Here is a 13,244-nt window from a genome sequence, read left to right as displayed (position 1 = left end):
AAAAAAAAGGAACTAAATTGGGAAAGCAACTTTATCTGATTTCAATACTTATTATAAAGCTAAGGCAATCAAGACACTGTGGTCTTGGCATAAAGTGTGCCTGCAGGTGGGATGTGAGTGGTCATGGAGAGACAGGAGATGGGGTAGGCAAGTCATGCTGCATCCTGGGATTCGGTCCTGTTTCTCTCTCCAACTAGCCGTGGTCCCTGGGCTTCAGAGCACCGGTAAATCAGATGACAGCTAGGTTTCCTCACAGCTCTGAGAGGCCGTGCCTCTGAATTGGGCCAAGTGTCTGGGGGCACAGCTACAGCCTACACTTGAATTGAGAAGTTGTGGATTTCACAAATAACTGGGGAGCAACTCTGGGCAGTCACAGGCAGGGGAAGGAGTCTACATACTTGGCCTAGCAGACAGAGGTGAGAGAAGGGAAAAGGAAGTGTCTGGTTTCACAGTGTTCACATCATCACACACTCATACCTATACTCAGAGTCCCGAAAACTAGGGTGGGAGTAGACCACCCCTTGCTCAGACCAACAAGGATTGGCCAGTTCCCTCTCCCTCACCTGCTGCCTCTGGCCACAACATCCAGCTGCCACTGAAGTGGTCCCCAGGGACCTTTCCATGTGAACATTCCCTCCCCCATCCCTTCCCTGTCAAGCCACAGACTTCCCTCCCAGAAGCTTTGAGGGCTGCTTTGGTGAGAGGTGTAGTTAGCCTGCTCCCAAACCTCTGTTTCTCACTGTGTGAATTGGGCAAGTCCCTCAACCTCTCTGCTCCACAGGGTCCTCTCCTGGGCAGGGCGGGTAAGTGTCGTACCTCCTAGTGTTAGGATCATGATGGGGCTTAAACAGTCACTGTCATAAATGCTTAGAACAGTGCCTAACAGATGGTAAGATGGTAGGCACTCTGTGAGTGTTGCTATTAACAAGTTTATTTTATTCTCCCAGACTGGGCATGGCAGAGACCACTGTTTCTCTCTGAGAACCAAGGAGTCTACTGGGAGGGGCCAAAATAAGAGACAGGCGGGAGGTCACTGTGGCCACGGTGGTCACCAAACTTCTCACTCCCATCCCATCTGCTCCAGAGCCATCTCTCCTCTCTTCCACTCTGCCCAGGGTTCCAGTCCCTTCCATCTTGACTTGTCTTCCTCCTCCCTCTGATTTAGGAATCTGGCTAGGGAGATGGGGAAGGGGAGGGAGAGAAGGCAGGAGTGAGGACAGGGAAGAAAAGAGGAGGAAGGAGATTTCCTTTCCTTTCCTGTTTCTTTTCTTGGGGGCAGGGGAGGGGCAGACTTCCAAACAGGGGCCTAGATCCATTCCAGCCGTGCACTTTCGTAGAAAGAAACATTACCGTGTTGTAATTCTTCTGTGTTAGGCAGACTTTTTGTCCCCAAGTTCACACCACTAGATGCCATTGCAGGTCAGCCTCACTCTGAAGTCCAAGCTCTTTCTACTTCCTCACCCTGGGAACCAACTGGGAGTGTCCACCCCAAACTAACTCCCTCCAAAGGGAACGGCATGTCCTGCCCCCATCCCCAGGCAAGGCGCCCTCCCCAGTTCCCCCTACCCTCTGCTCCCCCAACCCTGCATCTGCCCTCAGCACCCAGCCAAACCTCTCCCCTTAACTAAAGCAGCCTGGCTTGCTGCTCTCCTCAACCTCCCATTTCTGTCAACTTCTCTGCATCCAAATTTCAACATTCTTTGATGTTTTCTTATTTTTAATCAGCAAATTATTATGTTCATTGAGTTCATGACTTTGGTAAATGTCACCAGTGGAGTCTACCCCCGTCCTCTCCAGTCTCTACCCCAGATTAATGAAGCCTGTGACAGTGGGGAAGCAAGACTGGGGTGGGGCTTCCTACCACCTTAAGAGGTCATGCCTCAGGTGTCTTCCCCTGAGCCCAGGACTGGGTGTGCCCCGAGTGAGCAGGGGCACCAGGAGCCCTGTGATGCCTTATAGCTACCTATAATTACAGGCACAGTGACATTTCAGAGGCTGAGCCTGCTTGTCTACCTGTTTGTTTTAATGGTTCCTACATCTTCCTCCCAGAGCTCACTCCCCTCTCCTCTCTTCTGCCTCGATCAGAATACTTTGCTGGCTCTCTCTGGCTCTCTCTGTCTCTGTCTCTGTCTCTGTCTCTCTCTCTCTCTCTCTCTCTCTCTCTCTCTCTCTCTCTCTCTCGCTCACTCGCTCTCGCTCTCGCTCTCTCTCGCTCTCTCGCTCTCTCTCTCACACACACACACACACAAATACGTCCCAACCCCAGGTAGGACTAGCACACAGAGGCCCAGAACAGGAAGCGGAGCAGGAGAGCTGAGCAATAAGGGAGATGATTCCTGTGCTGCCCTCCCCATGTCATGTGAAAGACCTTGTTGTTCCCAGGGTCCTTACTGTCTGACAGGAGACAAATCCTCACCTGTAAGCGCACATCTAATGCCCCAGAAGCCACACAGGCGCACACACAATAGACACTGGGCCAGCGCAGTTGGAGGGCAGCATCAACCCAGGATGCTGGCCTGAAGGTGGGAGGCAGGAGAAGGAGGGAACGTGGCTTCAGAGGAGGCACCCGGGGACACCGAGTGGGCAGGGGAAGGAGGAGGCGGCTTAGGCAGGATCAGCTGGGCAGCTCTGCTGTGTCTGCATCTCCCGTAATGAAATATTTGCCAGAGACTAATTTCTCCTCAAAGAAAACTCATTCTTAGACTCCATCTGTGTATTAATTTCAGAGCAACTTAGTTTTCCCTGATCCAGGGAAATCCTACAGAACAGTGACCCACATGGAGTGCTTATTCTTTGGCAGGACCGCACACTCCCATCAGCTCACCCCCCTAATTCCACCCTCTCCCATCCCAGATCAGAACAGCAAATGCTTATTTCATGCCACTTGCTGTACACAGACTCATGTGTTTCATGTAACACCACTGTGAACACACTGTTATTCCCTGTACTTCATCAATGAGAAAACACATGATGGTAGTGTGATGAGAAGGACATAAAGAGGGTAAATAATTTTCCTAAAGACACTCAGCTAATAGGTGGTGGGACCTGATTTAAAGCCTAGATGCTTGTTTCCAAGGCAACGGCTTGAACCACTGTGCATCACTGCCTCATAGATAATCCACAGTCTACTTTCCCCACATAGAGAAGACACAGCAAAGCCCTTTCTGGAAGCTTGGGGCTTTGGCAGTTCCATGAGCCCTTATCAGAGGCTGAGGGAGACCAGGATTCAGTCTGAGGCACATTGAGGGACAGGTTCAAGAGTTGGGGGAGAGCACAGCTCAGCAGCAGGGCGCATGCTTAGCATGAAGTCCTGGGTTCGATCTCTAGTACCTCCATTTAAAAAAAAAAAAAAAAAGAGTGGAGGGGGACCAGAAGCAAGTAGACTTAGAACAACCAACAGCCATGAGGCACCAACTATGGGGCATCAGCCTAGAGGTGCCGTAGGAACCATTCCCTCTGGCTCTCACTTCTCAGACAAGGACTCTTGCTCCAGAGCAGATCTGACCTGCCCACAGCTGCCCAACATAGGGACAAGGTATGAGTCCAGGCAATGTGGCTCCCAAGAGAGGCTGCTGGAGTCCTCTCAGACTCTTGGTCTCATTCCCACTGCTCTCTCTGCCCATCATGGTACTCCTCTCCCTAGGGAGTAGCTGTACCAACATGGGACAGCTGTCCTTTCTACCCTCCAGTCTCCACCCTGGACCACTTTGACTGCTCAGGGTGAGGAGGCTGGCTAAGATCTGAGATGCCAGCCAGGCAAGGAGGTGGCGGGAGAGACAAGCTGCAGCCAGACCAGCCTACTGAGAGACTTGGCAGGACCTCAGCCCAGGAGGCCCTGGAACTTGGGGGTCAGAGGGAGAATCACACGTTAAATGAGACACGTTTGGTTCTTGACCTACACTGACTTAAAGTTCAGGTCTGTGGTTTTCACAAGGCTCAGGTCTGCAGCTGGGCCCAAGGCCCTGATGGCCAAGCACCAGGTTATGGGTCCAGACACTTAATAGCTTTGTGGTTTGTGAGCAAGTTCTGGTCCTTTATCTGAAGAATAGGATCATAATAATCCTTTCCTTAAAGAAAAATAAGTGCTGACATTCACATTTTGGCAAATCACAAGTCCCCTCTGTTCTCTCCTTCTCCATGTCAGTCCCCTTCTCCCTTTCCCTATTCCCACTGGCCCATCAAACAAGAGTCAGTCAGGTTGTGATCCCTTATACCCAAGTATAAAGCACTCCTCAGCCCACTGCCCCCCCTCAGCCCACTGCCCCCTCACCTCGCCCCACACTATTGTAGAGACCAAGGAGACAAAGTGTATAGAAATGCTTTGGCAATGGCCAAATGTTTTGCAAGTATTAAACACGTGTCCCAGTTTGTGCAAAGCCTTTTCTACAGAGTGTCAGGAAATCAGTGAGTTTCAAGTCTTTGTATTCTCTGCCAGTGGATAGGGAAGGAGATTGTAGACTGCCTGCTATGGACTGCTGCATCCAGCACAGCTCAGGACTGTTTCTGAGGACGGGTGACACAAGACTTAAGAAACAAAGAGACAAAGTAAAGAGCAAAGATAGGACCAGGGGGCTCAAGATCTCGTGGATCTAGAGTGCTGAAAGCCTGGTCAACATCATATTTATTAGGAGTATACAGCTCAGAAAAAAATGCGATCAAAGAGGTGGGGCTTTAGATATTCCTTGTGATAAGCACTAAGTTCTGCTTGTTGGTTAACTGATTCATTTCAGGCCTATCCCTTCCAGGAACAATCACTCTCTTCCGGTTATGCAAATTTTCCAAGTCTATCCTGTTATTGCCTCCAGGACATCTCGATATAGCAAATACTTCCCTCAGGTTAAACAGCATGCTTTCATACCAGAACAAAGTTCTGTTAATGGATGATCTGGCTTTCCAGGACTGTCCATTGTTTCACCCTAAGGAAATATCTGCCCTCCTTCCTGCCCTTATGGTCAATCTCAGGATTTCTCCTTACAAATTTCCTTTAGCATAATACATGTTATAGGTCATCTACTGTGTAAAACATTAAAACAAAGCAAGCATGTGCATATTAAGCAAGTAAGTGTGAATACAATATTTTAAGCTCATAGAAATATAGGTGCGGCTTGTTTTCTAGTTGCTTGTTTTCTGGCAGCTTGTTTCCCAGCAGCTTGTTTCCCAGCATTGGACTGCATTATATCCCCCTAAAATTCATATGTTAAAACTCTCCACATAGTGGATTAAACATCAGCCGGCTCCCCCTAGATGAGTGAGCTAAGAAAGTAAGGTAGAAGCCAATGCTTTTATGACCCAGCGTTGTGAGTTATACTCTGTGGTTTCTGCAACATGGCTATGGACTGAATGTATCCCCCCCAAATTGATATATTGAAACCATAATCCTCAATGTGGTGGTATTTGGAGGTGGGGCCTTTGGGAGGTAATTCAGTTCTGGGGGTGGAGCCCTCATGAAAGGGATTAGTGCCCTGATAAGAAGAGACCTAAGAGAGATGAGCCATTTCTCCCTCACAGGAAGATACAGCAAGAAGGCATCCATCTTCAAATCAGAAAAGGGTCCTTACCAGGAACCGAATCAGCTGGCACCTTTATCTTGGAATACCCAGCCTCCAAAACTGTGAGAAACGAATTTCTGCTGTTTAAGCCACTCAGTCTATGGTGTTTTTGTTATAGCAGCCCAAACAGGCTAAGCCAAATATGATATGGGTTGCCCAGATCAGCCATATTCTGTGTGAAAGAGGACTAGACAGGGGCCTGAATATAAAGGTTTTCACTAGGTGCCATCTCAAAGGCTGGCTACCACAAGTGCCAAGGGAAAGGATAGTCTGTTCAACAAATGGTGCTGGAATAATGGGATATCCATATAGAAAAAAAAAAAAAAAAAGAACCTCAGTTCCTCACACTGTATGTAACTTGAAATGGCTCATAGAGCTAAAACTCTTATGTTTATGACAGGAAAACAAAGGAGAAAATCTGTGCAGCCTTGCATAAGGCAAAAGATTTCTTAGATAAGACCCCAAGATCACAAGCCATAAAAGAAAATATTGATCATTGAACTTCATCAAAAGTAAAACACTTTTTGAAAGCCAGAGTTAAGAAAATGTAAAAATAAGACACACATTGGGAGAAAATGTATGCAAAACATATATCAGATAGAGGATTTATATTTGAAACATATAAAGAACTTTTACAGCTCAATAATATAAAGCCAAGGACCTGATAAAAATTATCAAAAGAATTGAACAGACTTTACACTAAAGAAGGTATATGGATTTAAAACATGAACATGTGAAAAGATGCTCAACATCATTAGTTATCAGAGAAATGAAATTTAAAAGAACAATGAGATAAGACAGGACACCTACTAGAATGACCAAAATTAAAAAGACAAATAATACCAAATGTTGGTGAATATGTAGAGAGGACTGGAACTTTTCCTACTGGTGAAAGTGTAAAATGGCTCAACGACTTTGGAAAAACAGTTTGGAAATTTCTTGTAAAATTAAAAAGTCATTTTCCGCATGACCCAACAATTTCATTTCTGGGTATTTCCCTGAGAAAAGTGAAATCATGTGTCCACACAGACTTGTTCAAATGTTCATAACAGCTTAATTCAAAATAGTCAAACCCTTCAATAAAAATTTTTAAAAATCTTGAAAATATGTCACAATCCATAGACAGTCTTTTTAGAGACTTAGGTTTCTTTTTTGTCACTTGTATTTATTTAACTTACTCTCATTTATCAGTCCTTTGTATTACAGTCTGTGCTATTTGAGTTTTGTTAAATAAAACTCTTCTATTCTAAAGTTAAAAAAAAAAAAAAAAGAGTCATATCCTGGGAGAAAATCCAACTGTCCACAGACAGGAGAAAGAATAAATGAATTGCACTATAACCAGATAATACAATATTACTCAACATTTTAAACTACTGATACTTCCAACAATATAGATGATTCTCAATAATATTATAAGTGAAAGAAGCCAGACACAAAAGACTTCATACTGTGTGAGTGCACTTATATGAAATTCTAGAAAATACAAAAACATGGTTATGTGGTGACAGAAAGCCGTCCAGTGGTTTCCTGGAGCCCAGGTGAGGAGGTGGGGGGTGGGGGTGGGCAGAGGACAGCGTTGAGGAGGGTTGTGTGGCAGGAAGGGTAGCCTGGGACAGGGCACAAGTGAACTATTGAAGAGCTGGAAATTATCTGTATCTTGATCATGGTGGTGGTGTACAAATGTGTCAAACCACAACAAACTGTCCCCTAAAAGGGGTGCATTTTACTATATGTAAACCCTACCTCAGTAAAGTTGACTTTAAAAATAAAAGGAGTCACAGCATTAAATTGGGCTGCAATGTGAACAGACAATATCTGCACCATTTGTACCTCTCTCTATTTGCATCCGCAAGGCCGTGGGCCTTTCTGCCTGGGAAATTTCCCCGAGTGACTCGGGGGCCCGCCAACGGGACCAACCCGAGAGTTGTGAACACCATTGGCAGTTGTGGTGTACTCCTGGGCATGGAGGGTGATCGAGGGCCTTCACTGTCGCATCTTTGTCAGATGTGGGGCTGAGGGTGCCGAAGTCAACACTGCCTCAGCGGGGAGAAGGTGTAGCGCATCCAAACCCCAGATCCAAACCATTGAAACGAAATGCAGGCGTCTCACGGCACCTGCTCCCGCGACAACGCGGGACATGGGACGGACCTCATCCACTCGGCAGGCGGGGACCCTTGAGTCACTGAGGCTTAAGGATTGCACCATCGCGTCCCAAGACCTCGTCTGACGTGACTCGGAGGGATGCGCTCAGGACGCCGGTACACTGCTGGCCACCCGGCGCCGGTAGCAGGCAGGGGCCCGGAGAGCGAGGCAGCCTAACCCAGGGCGCTCGGCAGGGATGTAGAAAGGAGAAGACTCCACCGTCTTGGGGGAGCTTCGAATCCTGCTTATCCGCCTTGGGACTCAGCTCTCCGCCTTCCGCGGTGAAGTCACCTCTCCGCGGACGCCCTCCACCGAGGAGAGTCCTCACTCAGCTCCGACCCGCTGCTGGGAATCGCCACGAGCCTTCCAGCCCACCGCGCCCCACTGATGGCCCACTGAGACCCATCTCGGGGATACCGCCTGCCTCAGGGGGCTCGCTCTCTCAGAGTCCCTGCCTGCGCCCTCCTCCTGCAGGGTCCTGGGCTCCGCGAGGGGCACCGCCAGACCCTCCCCATCCCGCCACTGCTGCCCGCAGAGACGCACCTCCTTCCCCAAATCTTGCACACGTCCTTCAGTTTCCCCCCCGACTCAACACACACACACACACACACACACACACACACACACACACACACACACACACACACACACACACACGACCTGCACCCCAGGCTCCCGCTCTCCCTCCTGCCCCTCTCCCTCTCTCACATCTTCTAATCGACTAATGTCTACAGTTGCAACCAATTGTTTCTCTGTAAACTTAATTAAAAGATATTTCCTGGAAAGATTGTTGATGTTCAATCGCCTTACTAGCAAGCAGCTTAATCTTTAAAAATCAGCAACTAAAAACAAACAACGTTTGCACCTCTCATTGACTGGCAGCTGGCTATCCAGCAGATGCTTGTGCGCCGTCGGGTAAAATCGACCTCCCAGTGCGGAGCGACAGAGATAACCCCGCCCGACCCTTCAGCCTTGAGGACTGTCCCGGGTATCATTACCAAGGAGAAAAAAATCCAGCGCTCCGATCCTCTCGGCCAGAGATGCCTCTTGGCTCAGGCCTTGGCTAGGGTTTAGGGACAGTGCAAGGCGGGACTGGAGGACTGCTCTCTCTGCTCCTGCAATTTGGCCTGTCGGTTCCAGGAGTTCTGAGGGGCCCAGAGCTGCCTCGATGGCCCTCGCTAGTCTTAGCCCGGCAATAAATAGCTTTCCAGTGCCCCCTGCCCCGCCCCCAAAAACACATTAGAGGAGCTGCTCCATCACGTGCCTTCTCAGCTGCACCTAGGCTCTGATTGATACAGAACAAGCTGGGTCTGGGAATCCACCTGCATAAAGAAAAGTTAAAGAGAAACTTGACCTTGTACCAGAAAAGGGAAGGTCAATGCCCTAAACTTCCTGGGAGCTAAAGGACAGGAATTACTTATGGCAGGAGCTACTTGCCCCAATCCAGCAGCCCATCCCTCCTGCACAGTGTGGCCTCCTCTCTTTCCTGGGATTCCTGGATATCTGCTCCCCTGGAATTGCCACAGCCCATCTCCAAACTCCTCTTCCAGCCTTTCCTTGAAATTAGCTAAGTTTTAAATGGTGGCCCCTTAAAATGTCATGAACCAAAAGCAACAATAAATGCTCAGTAAATGTTTGCTTTTGTCTGAATACAGCCCAAAAAAGGGACTCCAGTGGAGGGGTTATAGGCCCTGGAGAAGCAGCATGTTGGGATGCTGGGCTTTTAGTGTCTTTCAAGCAGCACGTAGGTAATCTTGTGTGGGAGGTCAGTGCTGGCCCTCAGACCTCCATGATTGCAGGAGAGAAAAAAGCAAGCGTCCATTAAGGAGTGGAGAGAGACTTCAGAGTTGAAAATATACTCATCTTCCTCCTTCCCCTCTCTGCACCCCCAGGCAACCACTGCTTCCAGTTTGAGGCCTTATTATTTCTTACCTGGATTATTGCCAAAACTCTTAACTGGTTTCCCCTTCTGCGTATTCACCCTGTTTTCTGGCCTTACAGCTCTATCTCTAAAGTGGCAGCTTGCCTCTTCCCTTGCCCTGGGCCCTGGCAAGGTCCTCCATCATCTTGAAACAGAACTCAGACTGCACAGCATCCAGCTTCTTTCTGAGCTCACCCTTGGCCAACTTTCAGCCAAGTGTCTCTGCATCTCTCGTTACCTCTTATATTCCAGCCACAGCTAGCTATTCACTTGAACTTGTCACAAGCCTTCCTCCTTTGCAAGTGCTTTTCCTCAACTTTTCCTTTCCTTCCAACACACACACACACACACACACACACACACACACACACACACATTTTACCTCATTGATTTCCACTCAGATTTAAAGACTTGGTTCTCAGGCTGCCTTCCCCCTGCTGGATTTAGTTTCTTTTCTAGATAGTTTCTCCTGTAGCACAGAGGACACACTTCTATCATGGCATTTATTACCCAGTCCATCCCTTGACCCCTTTCACCTGCCCTAAAGATTAACTGTAAAGTATTTGGATTCTGGGCAGCTCAATCCCGGAGGAGATGACCAGAACACAATTCATGTGTGGTGAAAAGATATGTGCTTTATAACTAAATAGATCTGGATTCAAACCCTTGTTCTTCTGCCTTTTTGCTGTGTGATTGTTAGCAAATTACTTAACCTCTCTGAATCTTAGATTCCTTGTCTGTAAAATCAGAATAGCAATACCTACCCTATGGAATTGTGAGGATTAAATAAGACAATTCACATTAAAAAATAGTCTCCCCCTCTATTCTCATTTTCCATGTGCTTTTTCCTGGTCCTGACCTCCCATCTAGTGAGACAGCTATTGAATGCCCTCAGACATTTTTTGCTCTCTGAGCATCTGCATCTATAAACTGCTGTTAATAATATTTACCTTACCTTATGCAGATTGGATGAGTCAAGGTATGTGAAACCAGTTTATTGAATTAAAATGACATGATAGGGCTCAAACAGTCAACACTTTTATTCTTTATCATATTTTCCTATCACACCTGATGGGCAGCTCAGGTCACATGGTAACTTGGTGATTCACAGTCAGACATTCAGTCTCAGGTTGAGCACAATAAAAGCTGGGAGCCATCTCCCAAGAGGAAAATAGTTATCTGGAGAGCATAGTTGGATCCAAAATCCTAAGGGTTTGCTCTGTGATTCATCTTCAGAGGCTGCCAAGGGCTCCATACTGTGTCTGTGGCTCCACAGAGGGCCAGACACGTCAAACACCATTGGATGTGACAGTTTGTGTAGCCCGAGGGGCAGATAAGTTTGCATAGCAGTGTACACAGACTGCAGGGACTTCTCTCGTCCTGGGTCCTACTCAAAACAGGAGGCATTTGACTTTTCTGATAAATGAGTCACAGCAGCATAACCAAATGAAGCTCATGTTATTTTCAAAATCCAAAGAGGCTCACTAATTATTGAACCTCTTTCTTACTTATAGGAAAAGCCACTTGTCTCTCACCACAGCAAGGGTACTTTGACATGCCTCAGATCACTGGAGCCCTAGAACATTTACCAGGGTGGCAAGCTCCTAAATTTTTGTGGGATTTATTCCTCACCATCTGTCATGCATGTGTTTTGCTGAAGTGTCTAGAGGACTAGCTACTTCCCACTCTTCAGATCCATCCAGCGTGATATCATCCATGGAGCTGACAAAGCCTTGAGGAGAGATAGTGAAGGTGTATTGCTGTTCCCGCCAGTTGAAAGTCAATTGTGGAAAAAAAAAAAAAAAAAAAAAGAAAGAAAGAAAGAAAAGAAAGTCAATTGTGTCTGGCGATCTTTACTAACAGGTATTGGGATGAAGAAATTTTCCTCTACCCTTCTAGGTTCTTCCTGCTGGTCTAAGAATTAAGCTGACATGAGACAGATTAACAGGAGAAAGTCACGCAGAAGTTTAATAACATGCATATGTGGGAGAGACTTGGGAAAACTGAGAAACTCACCAAAATGGCTGAGACCCTCACTTTAAATACCATTTCAGCTGAAGACAAATGAGGATGTTGGGGGTAATGGTTTGGAACGCCAAAGGAGAGGAAGAAGATGGAAAAGCAAATGTTTGATAAACGAATGTTTGCTGGCCTATGCAGAGAAAGTGTGACACAGAGTGGACTCTGATCTCTAAGAGTTTCCCCCACCAACCTAGCCCACGTTCTGGGCAGATATCTCAGTGATAGCTCTGGTCCTATAACGGGTCCTCTATGTAAATTCTTCAGGCATTAGGGGGAAGATCAAAGTTTCTTCCTGAGTCTTTGCGGCCTTGATTTTTTTAGCTTGAAATAATCGGCATGCTGAAAAGATATTTTAGTGTGCAAATTTTGTTCCCTTACACAGATATAAAGAAAAAAACATTGTCAGATCAATAGCTGCATACCAGGTGCCAAAGGATGTCTGCTCCAGTAAAGAAACCATGTCTGGAACAGAGGTGGAAATTGGAGTCAGCCTGGTTATGTTTATGATAATTAACTATCATTCTCCAAGAGTGATCTATATTCTGCACAAAACAGATAGGCAAGTTGAATGAGGAAATGGTAAGAATCACCACGACTACATCCTTCAAGTTCTGATGGTGACCCTAATCTCGGCAATACCTCCAGGAATGAAACGGCTGTGGGCTTACCATTTTGGTGGGCACAGGCCACTCCAGAGGATTCCCCCTGACATTTCCCACCACAATAGCCCTCTCTGCTACTGACAGTGGCTCTTGTCAGTCTTCTCTCTAATGAGTCACTAGCAAAATGCTACTTCCTGTTTCTAAAAGTTTGAGCACTGCCGGTTTAGAGGTATTTCTAAGGGAAGAAAGTCTCCATCAGGGAACATAACAATGATTCTACTAAAATGGAAGTAGAGACTGCCACCTGACTACTTTGAGTTTGGATTTCAAAAGTCTCAGCTTTGCAGCTGTAAGAAATAGAGTTTCTTTTCAGGCCATAATAGAACTACCCTGCTCCTTTACACAAGCCATGGGCTGGGAATTTAAGGACTTGAGCTCATAATTTTCTTTCAAAGTTCTTGAGTGCACTTAGAAGCAACCAACTAACCCCCTTATGCTCTTTATTTGCATTAGATTGTTCAGTGGTGGCAACTACTTGGTTACCCAAAGCCTTGCCTTCTACGTATCTTAATTACAGCTGTCTACAGATGATAACTGATGTATCTGTCTTGCCACTGCATGCCATTGTCTACCAGTGTCACCTTTACCATTAACAATAAGGTCATTAATACCATTAATCAGATCAATTCAAGATTCCTATCCTTAAAGTTCTATTCCTCTGGAATCATTTCCAGTACCTATAATAGTGCCTGATACTGATTTGATATTGATACTAACAGTATTAGAAAGTGTTCAATAAGGGAAGGAGAGCCACTAAGAGAATTATGTAATAAGGGATTTATTTTAGGAACAAGACTTTATACATTTTTGGAAAAACTAGGGAAATCAGCCCCTGAATGGAAAAATTGGAGGATCAAAGAATAGTCACTGATCAACCCTTCTGAAGTCAGGCATGTCCAGTTGTTAGAGCAGGACCCTAGAGAGCTGGTGGAGAAGTTTACAGGAAAG

The sequence above is a fragment of the Camelus bactrianus genome, chromosome 9, assembly GCF_048773025.1.
Source record: "Camelus bactrianus isolate YW-2024 breed Bactrian camel chromosome 9, ASM4877302v1, whole genome shotgun sequence".
Lineage (NCBI taxonomy): Eukaryota > Metazoa > Chordata > Mammalia > Artiodactyla > Camelidae > Camelus > Camelus bactrianus.
Note: the sequence above shows the minus strand (reverse complement) of the source record.